The following is an 11,569-nucleotide window of genomic DNA, read 5'->3' as shown; positions in this document are numbered from 1 at the left end:
CCTCTAATTTTGACAGCTAATCCTCACATATCACATGTAAGCTCTATAAACTTGAGAACTCTGTATAAGTCTAATGTTGCCTGCTCTTCAAATTTACATGTATCTTGTAGTGGTTTATTTCTCTATTATAATAGAAAGATGTACAAACTGGAGCCATGGCCAGGTAGAATAAAGTATTGGCATACTTCAGAGACTTTGTGGCATTTTACATGATGTAAATAGAATAAGATTCTAGATAACCGTGAAGTGGTCTAGTGTTTTTGGAAAATAGTAGGGTAAATTAAACATGCAAATTTATTTTTTGCCTCAGCCATCAGTTTTTTCCCCCCAAGGCAAGCTTAATTAAGGGAAAAATCACTTTAGTCTCAGGTTACTTTGTGAAAAACATAAATATTGGGGATTTTTGTTTGTTTGTTTTGATACATGCAGGTAAGTGATTTTCTAAAAAAAAAAAAACTTTTTTGTTTCTATTTGAAACATGGTGATCCTAGGGTTCTTGTATTTAAAAAAGCAGTCTTAATTTCTGAAAAGTTGAAAGAAATAACTAGGCTGGAGAAGGGTGACTGATGGAATGGAGGGCAGAATCCTGAACTTAGGAATGCTAGAAATTTATCCTGTGATTTATGCCATGGGATTTCAGATGGAATGAGAAGTAATGATATAAAGTGTCAGAAAATCCATGCTTGTCTGGTCTTGGTCAAAAAAGCATTCATTTTTATTTCCAAGTTAAGATTTATTATTGTTAATAAAAAATTAGTATTCAAAGATTTCCTAATTAAATTGAAAGGTATATTCTGTCTCCTGGTTAGTCTACTGAATGTTATCATAATTTTGAAAGAATCATTTTTCCAACCACTGCTGATACACAGGATTTAAAAACTACAGGCACCATCTAACATGGATGACTTTGAAGATTCTTCTTCCAGTTCAAGAATCATCATAATAAAAAATATTTATTAAATTTCCTGCTAGGATATTTTATAAAAAGAAATACATGTATATGACCCTTAACTCTGTGTCCTTAAAATTAAAGCCAGATGTGAGTAACTTCATAGATTCAGCAAAATTAAAATGCTAAATCAGGACATTATTATTTGGAATTAAGCACACTCAGAGATTATCAGTATTGACTTTAAATTACTTAAACCAAACTCAATACTACTTTATTCTAAGTTGTACATTAATTCATATTTTATGCATCATTAATTCAAAAGGTAATTTTATCATAATTTTGTAGTGTCTTTATAGTCTAATCTAAGCTAATAGCCTTAAAATTAAGATATGTTGAAGTTTTGGGCCTGTATATAAAAGAGATGCAGAAATATTTGAAATTAATAAAACTATCATGATATCAGCAGTAGACAAAATTTTACTGAGGTGGGCCAGTGATAATAATTTTTATAATGATTAAATGTTTTATAGTCTATATTTTCATTGTATTTTCTTTAAAATAAAGTCCATTTTAAATTGAAGAATTGGTTTTCAAAATTGATTTTTAGTTATAGTATCCTACCCTTAGCCTGGGAATCTCCATACGCTGGGTGAGGCCCTAAAAAGAAAAAAAATAATAACAAGAAAAAGAAAAATGCTGGTGTGGTTTAATGCTTTTAGAATATAAGTAATATAGTAATATATTTTAATTGTTAAGTGATGTGTTCTACCTTGATTTGTATGCAGCTTGTTTCATTACTTGCAGATCTTTTCCTAGAATATATCACTTGTATGTTCACTTTCATACACCTAGATTTATACTTTTATATTTAAGTATACATTATATAAAAGCATATTTATGTTCAAATATACACACATATATATGTAATACCTGATATTTCTGTGCAGTTCACTTATGCATACACTTTGCTTCCTTCGCTTTAAGTATACCAGTCTGCACTTGCTAATTTTTTTTATTAAAGTATAGTTGGTTTCAGTGTTGTGCCACCTTCTGCTGTACAGCACAGTAACCCAGTCATACACACATGTACATTCTTTTTCTCATAATATCTTCCATTATGTTCTATTCCCAAGAGATTGGAAATAATTCCCTGTGCTATGCACTAGGACTTTTGCACTTATTTTGGTTTCATTGCATACCATTCTACTTCATCCTTTAATACCTGAATAATGTGCTATTAAATAATTAAAATTTGACCCTATTTACATTTTTGTTGCTATAAATAATACTAAAAATGAACATCTTTTGAATATACTTTTAAGAGCATCTACAACTGTTAAATGTAGGATTCCATGAACTAAAATTGCTGGATCAATGAGTTAGACATTTAAAATTTTAATAGGTGATTCCAAAATATCCTTCAAGGAGACTTCTACCAATTTCCATTTCTTTCAGCAGAGCATGAGAGTGCTTTATTCTTAACAGCCCCATCAGTAATAGACTTTAATTCATTTAAGCTTTTGCTAATCACTGAAAAATTATCTTAGTGTTTTACCTTGAATTTTTTGGCTGTGAGTAATTTGACTATTAGTGAAGCCTGGATGTATTTATTTTGTGAGTTGTCTACTTACATTCTTTGCCCATTTTCCTGTTTGCTTGTATGTCTTTTTTTTTTTTTAAATAATTTTTAGGAGGTCTTCCTATGTCATGAACATTATCTTTGTTTTATATTCTTCTAATATTTTCTCCTAGTCTTCCTTTTGCCTTTACTTTTGTCTGTGGTATCTTTTATCATTTAGAAATTTTAAGCTTTTTTCTTTCAAGCTGTTTATAAATACCTCTATGGTGTTAGGCTTTTATGTCATGAAATAAAGTTAGAATTAAAAAATAGCACAGAGTATTAATTATTGACATGAGGTTACTATTAAATCTAATTTTTGGATTCTGTTCCAGTTGGGAAATAAGACACAAGAGTCACATAGGAGACCAGTTGTTACCTTAATACTTGACAAAACTGTTTCAGTAACCATTTGATCTAGAGGAAAAAAAAAATAAAAACAACAGCAGGAAAAATAAAATGACAGAGTCATCGAAGTCCACTTCTGCCTTCTCTGTACCTGAACTGGACTGGAGAAAAATACGCCATGAAGATGAGTTGAGTCACCTTGAATTCATGACCAGGGAACACAGATGGGTCTTTCATGTTATTGAGCAATAAAATGTGTCACTATTTCACACATTCTTCAGTTTCCTAAAGTGCTCATAATTTTTTTTTTGCCATCCTTATTCTTAACGTATGACATTCTTATTTACTGAGAAAACTGAATTGAGTCAATGTCTAAGATGAGCTCTTTAATACTCAGTATTGCAGTTGACCAGAGAATGGAGAGGGCAATGGTGGTGAGAAGTCTTAATGTTGGAAGCTAATTTGAATCAAAGGATGTGTAGAATTTGGATAGATGGGAATTATAAACTACATAAGTACATAAATATGTATCTAATAAATGTTTTTGTTTAATCTAAATTGGTTTTGACAGTAACATTGATATGTATGTGTGTATAGATGCGTGATAAAAATAGAATTTTATTTTTATTTTACTTTTTGTCCTTTTGCTATTTCTTGGGCCGCTCCCGTGGCATATGGAGGTTCCCAGGCTAGGGGTCGAATCGGAGCTGTAGCCACCGGCCTACGCCAGAGCCACAGCAACGTGGGATCCAAGCCGCGTCTGCAACCTTCACCACAGCTCAAGGCAACGCCGGATCGTTAACCACACTGAGCAAGGGCAGGGACTGAACCCGCAACCTCATGGTTCCTAGTCAGATTCATTAACCACTGCGCCTCGACGGGAACTCCTGCAGTCGGATTCTTAACCCACTGCACCATAATGGGAACCTTCCAGTTCATACTTTTTATCTACCTTTTTCACTATGTTCTTCAGCATACTTAGCAGAGTTCTTGGAAAGCCTCTGATAATTCCAGTATTTGCTGCCTTTGAGACTGGTGCTATTGACTGTTTTCTTTTTTGATAATGAGTCATTTCTTCTAGTTTTACTGTACGTTTCCTTTTTTTAAAATTGAATGCCAAACATTGTATGTAAAAAGAATAATATAACCTATGATAAATAAAGTTTATGCCCACAAAAGGGCATGCCTCTTAATTTGTCCTGTATTTGGTGCAGTTTAGTTGGGTCTGGTCTTTGCTTTCTATTCTTTGTTTACCTGGGTCTGATTCTTGCTGTACTTATAATAAGTCACTCCCTACTTTAAGTATTTTTGAGTATAGAATCAGAATTTTACTTTGCGTATGGTTTGTGACTTTTCTCTCAGTTCTTACATACCCTCGGGCTTCAGCATATCTTGTTCATCTGTCCTATGGAGGGATCTATCTTAGTTCCTCCTTTCTTCGCCTAGCACAGATTGCCCTGCTTGGTGCTCCCTGAAAAGTTCAGAATGGCTGTGAGATTGCTCTGTTATCCTTCTTTGCACTCAGACTTCATTAGGTTCCATGAGCCTGCATCTAAGGGGGATCATTTTTATCTCTCCAGTCCTGTCCCCTCTTACTCTCCTGAGCATTCAGCGGAGGTATGTTGCAAAGCAGTGGCAGGTGGGTAGATTCCCTTTGTGTCTGGGGTTCACAGAGATTCTAAGCTGTCATTTCTGCCCTCCAACTAGCCCTTTAAACATTTGTTAAACATTTGGTTGTTTTCTTCTCATCACCTTTTTTCTCCTCCTACCACTGTGCGGAGAATAAAAGCCATTATTCATTCCTTCTGCCCTGTGCGGGGCCTTTCACTTTTTTGGTTTTTGTTCATAGAAAAATCTGTCTGATGAACGCTGAAAAGCTTTAATAGGTTACATGGTTGTTCTTACTGTTACAATGGGATAGAATTCTCTTAGGATTTTCTGTATCCTAAGAGAAGGGGGAAAATTGTTAATTAAGTAACATGAGCTACAATACGCACATACCTAAAAATCTTATGATTCATTTATATGCTAAATTTGACAATTACGTTGTGTAAGGTTGCCAGTAGTTGGCAGCTCATCCCTGCTCTGTCATTTCTTAGCCTCTGATTACTCTATCTTGCCTTTATTCTCCACCCTTGTTTTTGAAGTCTTGCTTCTTCCTTTTTTGTTCACTTAACTGTGTAATAATTCTTAAAATTATTCTTAAAAATAAGGGTAGCAAATAATTTCTTAAGAGCTATAGAAATCTAAAAAGTGCTTACTATAGTCACATAATAGAAAAGAAGTGAATTTTAACCACTAAAACTTAGATGAAGATTAATATGTCTGTGTTCAAGATAAATGCAGGGCAGTTTTTCCTGTTAATAACTTGATATTTTACAGAACAATTTCATTGGTTGACAAGGTTTCTGTAAGCGACAAGAAGCATGCATATTTAGCGTTAATGCTCTGAAACTCTGGTCTCTACCCTTATTTCAGTTCTCATTCTTCAACTTAGGATGTAACTGAAAATGACAGTGGTGCCTTGGTTTAACTAATTGGAGAAGCCTGAATGGAATGTGGTTAAGTGAGCCATTTTGGCAGTGAGCAGAAGAGCAAAGCACACTTTTCTCATTAGTTGTCTCCCGAGCTAAAATTAACCAGAATAATATATTGCCAGATTTTAGTGATTTATGGGGAATCTGTTCTGAGTCAACTCAGTATCAAACTAATTGTCTGCACACTTATATGTCAGAACTTACGTATTATTTTTAAAGGCTATGTCTTGTAAATTGGGTATAATATTAAGATATGACTTTAAATTTAATAGAATGTTATCTCTAAATTATAATTTCAGCTAAATTGTTAAATTAATAGATGATTATTGTTACTTAATATTCATAAAGTTCAGGTCTGTCTATAAATCAATCATTTTTGGTATAATGCAATCATATATGAATGTTGTGAGGTATTTGACTTTTTTATTATAATAAGCCTTTCAAAATTAATTATTCATATTAGAATATTTTTTATTTATGTTCATTTTCTTTTCTCTAAAACCCAAGTTTAAAAGGTGTGCTAATAACTTATCAAAAAAATTTTTAAAAATTTACTCAACATGTTTAGTTTTGAGCACATGTGAAAAGACTTTTTAAAGTAACTTACCTAATGTGGAGAATATGTGTAATTCCTTAATTTACTTTTGTCTTTTGCAGTTTGCATACTTTTTTTTTTAAATTTTTAAAATTTATTTATTTATTTATTTATTTATTTATTTATTTTTGTCTTTTTGCCATTTTTTGGGCCGCTCCCACGGCATATGGAGGTTCCCAGGCTAGGGGTCTAATCGGAGCTGTAGCCACCAGCCTATGCCAGAGGCACAGCAACGCAGGATCCGAGCCAAGTCTGCAACCTACATCACAGCTCACAGCAACGCCGGATCATTCACCCACTGAACAAGGGCAGGGATCGAACCCGCAACCTCATGGTTCCTAGTCGGATTCATTAACCACTGTGCCACGACGGGAACTCCAGTTTGCATACTTTTAAATTTATAACTGCTTTGTTTATACAAGTGTTTTCTCTATATTTTTATCATAATTTTAAAAATTTTGTGTGTGCCTTGTACTTGAAATGTATAATATTAGAATAAAACTTATCTGATTTATTTACTCATAAAAGTCAATTTAATTTCTTTTTCTTCCTTTATCATCTTTTATTTATAACACTTGGTACATGCAAAGAAGTTCGTTATCAGTGTATTTGCTTTTTTATACCCCAGGTGATCTTTCTTTGGTCCTTTTCTGATCTTCTTGTTTGTTTGGTTGTTTTTTTGCTGTAGGTTTACTTTTAATTATTCAGTTTGGATTCATTGAGCTTCTAGGGTGTGAGGTTTAATATCTTTTAATAATCCTGTAAAATTTTCACCTGATATCTTTTTAATGGTATTGACTCTTCTCATTCCTCAGTAACTCCCTCTGGAATCCAATTAAATATGTGTTTGTTCTTTTTAGTCAGTTTAATATCTCTTAACATCATTTTAATACCTTTCTTTCATTTTTCTTTCTCAGATTCATGACACATTATCTTATCGTGTTTCTTCTATTTCATTAATTTTCCCTTCAGCAGTATCTAATCTATAATTTCGATTTAACCTGCCCAATAAATTTTTTACTTCAACAGTTAAATCTGCCATTTCTATAATTTCAATTTTTCTTTAAAATATGTTCTTTGCTGGTATTTTCTCATTGTTTGTTCCCCTTCATGATTCCATACTTTTGTATTTTAAACATTTTCTACATAGCTCTTTTATGTTCTGTATTCAGATATATTTAGTGCTTGGGAGTATAAATTTGTTCTTTGTTCTTTTTTCTGACTCTGTCTCACTGCCTTCTGTAGTGTTTCCTGATTTTTTTGGTTATGGGAATCACTCATAGATCTTAATTTTTGGCTGTTACATGACAATGAATTGGAAACTTTCTTTTTTTTTAATTTAATTTTATTGGAGTATAGTTGACTTAGAATGTTGTATCAGTTTCAGGTGTTCAGCAGAGTGACTCAGTCAAACATATAAATATACCTATTCTTTGAGACTTTTTTCCAAGAGAAATTTTATTCTGCTTTTTGCTCGTGGCTATAAGGGTATTCCTCATCAAGAAAATCTAAAACTCATCTTCCTCTTTTTTCTGCTTTCTCTATTTGAGAATCCCAATTAAATTCTCTCTTATGTCAGCTGTACCTGTTTGTTTTTTTTTTGTCTTTTTTGTCTTTTTTTTCTTTTTTGTTGTTGTTGTTGTTGCTATTTCTTGGGCCGCTCCCGTGGCATATGGAGGTTCCCAGGCTAGGGGTCGAATCGGAGCTGTAGCCACCGGCCTACGCCAGAGCCACAGCAACGTGGGATCCGAGCCGCGTCTGCAACCTTCACCACAGCTCACGGCAACGCCAGATTGTTAACCCACTGAGCAAGGGTAGGGACCGAACCCGCAACCTCATGGTTCCTAGTCAGATTTGTTAACCACTGTGCCACGACGAGAACTCCTGTACCTGTTTTTTAATGGTCTCTTTTCAAGCAGTTACTAGTTTGAAATCTTTTCAGTAATTATTTTGATGTTTACTTCCATAATTTGCAATAACATGGCTTTTCTTACTTTTTCTTGATTGTTCATTTTAGAGATTTATTTATTGTTATCTTATGGTGGAAAGTAATAATTAGCTAACTTTTATCCTCTTCAGCTCCCATTACACATTCCTCTTAAATACCCATTCTTTCAATATTGTCATAAGTTTGATTAATCAATTAGTTCATTTTTCCAGAATTTATGTATTTCTGTCTATAAATATTATGTATGGGATAGTCATGATATCCTCTCCTTTATAACACTTCTTTTTCCTATATTTAATAATTGTGATTGTTGCTACTAAGTTTTCCATGTACCGCTTGTCATCCAGGTGGTTCCCATCACTCTTTTCTTGTTGGATCCTTGAGTCTTATTGATTCCAATGTCTTTTTTCCTGTTGTAATTCTTTTTTATCTTTATCTTTTGTCTTTTTTTGGTTGCAGCTGTAGCATGCAGAAGTTCCCAGACAAGGGATTGAACCCATGTCACAGCAGTGACCTGAGCCACAGCAGTGACAGTACTAGCTCCTTTGGCTATTAGGCCACTAGGGAATGCCTGTAATTCCTTCTTTTGGTGAAACACATTCTTTATTGTTAACCATGTGTTATTTTGGTGCCCTTTCCTCATGTGACAGGAAATTATTCACAGTAATTTCAATCTAACTATAATTTCATTTCTGTAATGGATTTTAGAAAGGTCTTTTAAATTTTATGTTTTAATGATATATTTTTGAATTTAAATAAATTTTCACACACATTGTTTAAATGTGTTCAACTCATTTCTTTAAAATAAAAAGATTTTGATTAACACTTTCTTCTGTTTTATACCAAATTCTCTTTCTTACTTAGTAACATATTTGGATGGAATGAGCTATTATAAAATGAAAACAGTATTTAAATTTAACTGTGGAGTTCCTGTTGTGGCTCAGCAGTAATGAACCTGACTAGTATCCAAAAGGATGCAGGTTTGATCCTTGGCCTTGCTCAGTGTGTTAAGGATCTGGCATTGCCTTGAGCTGTGTTGTAGGTTGAAGATGTGCCTCAGGTCTAACGTTGCTGGGGCTGTGGTGTAGGCTGGTAGATGCAGCTCTGATTCAACCCCTCGCCTGAGAAATTCCATATGCTTCAGGTGTGGCCCTAAAAATAAAAAAAAAATTAAAAAATTAGCTTGCTTTATTTATATACTAACATATGTATGCACTATATATATGTTTGTTTATGGAGTTGATAATCTTTGGCATAGTAAAGCTCTTAGGATTATTTGGATATAATTTTGGGAAAAACCTATTTTATTTTCCTTAATATAACTACAAAATTTTAAGCTTTTATTCTGTACACTAATAGCATTTGAGAAATTGAAGAATTTGAATTCTTATGAGGAATCTGCCTGTTGCAGGAAAAAATATTAAATTGTGTTTTCCACTTGGCTTCAATTATGTACCCCTGTTTTACAGTCATCTTGAATTTAGCTTCTCCCCATCGTTCCTTTCTGATATGTATCTAAGGACATCATTGCTCACTAGCACATGTAGTGGTACATGGAAGAGGTGGTTGCTTATGTTGTGTCAGCGTGTTGCCTAGGGATCTCTGCTGATTCTGGCTTCCTGGGAGAAGTAGCACTGTAAGGTAGAACAAGAGTATATGTGGCAAATTTTGCTTGCTTGATAATTCTGTGCAAAGCTTTGAAAAAAGGGAAATTTTTCTTTTATTTACTTGTTTCCTCTCTTCCGTCTTTGTATCTCCATCTGTGTGTGTTTCACTTTTCATAGGACTTTGGTATTAATACTAATTATATTAATTGTAGTAATTGTTTACATCATTTGCATTATTATAGAATAAATGAGATTTTTTTCAGCTAACTTGAGAATCTGTCTACCATGTATTGTTACTCTTTTTTTTTTTTTTCTTTTTGGGCTGCACCCGCAGCATATGGAGATTCCCAGGCTTGGGATCCAATCGGAGCTACAGCTGCCGGCCTACACCACAGCCACAGCAATGCAGGATCTGAGCTGAGCTGCGTCGGCGACCTACACCACAGCTCACAGCAACTCCAATCCTTAATTAACCCACTGAGCGAGGCCAGGGATCAAACCTGCAACCTCACGGTTCCTAGTCAGATTTGTTTCCCCTGAGCCATGATGGGAACTCCACTACTCTCTCTCTCTCTTTTTTTTTTTTTTTTTTTTGCCTCTACCATGTGGCAGGTACTTTTTTAGATGCTAGGGATACAGTTGAGAGCAAAACTGACTAATATCCCTTCCTTCATATTCCATATTTCCTGGTGGAGCAAATGCTATTTTTATAAAAAAAAATACGTGGAAATACAAAATCTTATTTATAGATATATAGATAGCCTCACATAAAGTAAGAATGAAATATTCTGCTTTCATTGAATTTATATGAGCTAGTTTTTACCAGAGAGGGGTAAAAATGTTTTAGTTAGTGGGATGGAATTTTAACTTGTTAACCCTTCAGTTTTGTGTCTTACGTCAGAATGTTAACCTGCATTTCATCTAGGCAGCTCTCTCTCTTCTGAACATTTAAAGCTGTAATTTTCAGTGATTTATTAAGTGGTTGTAATAATGTTTCCTTTCACTTCATGTGTTAGTTTTGTAATATAAGCAAACAGGGAGATAATTTCCATTCTCATGGCCAATATAGAAATTGATATATGCCTAAAAATATGTTTATTTTTTATTATTTTTAAAGACAAATGCACATTTAATGAGTTATAATTCATATTCCATAAAGTACATTATTTTAAAGTGCATAATTTAGTGGTTTTTAGTATATTTTCAGGGTTGTGCAACAATCACCATTTTCTTATTACAGAACATTTTCATCACTCCCGAAATAACCACATATCTGTTAGCAGTTATTTCCCAGTCTTCCTTCCCTCCAGGCCCTGGCATCCACTAATCTACTTTTTTTTTTTTTTTTTATGATTTTGCCTCTTCTGGCCATTTCATGTAAGCAGAATCATACGATTTGTGGTTTTCTGTGACTGGCTTCTTCTACCTAGCATGCTTTCAGAGTTTATCCATGTTATAGCATGTATTTGTACTTCATTTCTTTTCACAGATGAAGTGTATGATTTAACACATTTTGTTTATTCAGCAATTCATGGACATTCCTGTTTTCCCACTTTGGGGCTCTTGTGAAAAACGCTGCTTTGAAAATTTGTGTACAAGTTTTTGTATGGATGTATGATTTCAGGAATAGAATCATTGGCTCTTATTATGACTGTATATTCTGCTTGTCTTTTTCTCTTTTTAGGGTCATACCCATGGCATTTGGAGGTTCCCAGGCTAGGGGTCGAATTGGAGCTGTGGCCGCTGGCCTATGCCACAGCCATAGCATCCCCAGATCTAAGCCGTGTCTGCAACCTACACCACAGCTCATGGCAATGCTGGGTCCTTAACCCACTGAGTGAGCCCAGGGATTGAACCTGCATCCTCATGGACACTAGTCAGATTCATTTCTGCTGAGCCACTTCGGGAACTCCCGTATATCTGCTTTTTTTGAGAAAATGCCAAACTACTTCCGAAATTATTTGCACTATCTTATGTTCCAACCAGCAGTGAATGAAGGTTTGAATTCCTTCACATTCTTTTTT

At 34.1% G+C, this 11,569-nt stretch overlaps 1 protein-coding gene across 9 annotated transcripts in view; it reads left to right on the top strand.

The window, feature by feature from the left end:
• The window catches only part of VPS13B (vacuolar protein sorting 13 homolog B), a 717,975-nt gene that overhangs the window by 260,286 nt on the left and 446,120 nt on the right, over nt 1–11,569 (top strand). The gene's annotated exons all lie outside the window — the stretch shown is intronic.

This window comes from Phacochoerus africanus, chromosome 6 (assembly GCF_016906955.1).
Source record: "Phacochoerus africanus isolate WHEZ1 chromosome 6, ROS_Pafr_v1, whole genome shotgun sequence".
Lineage (NCBI taxonomy): Eukaryota > Metazoa > Chordata > Mammalia > Artiodactyla > Suidae > Phacochoerus > Phacochoerus africanus.
This window is presented reverse-complemented; position numbering and strand designations above follow the sequence as displayed.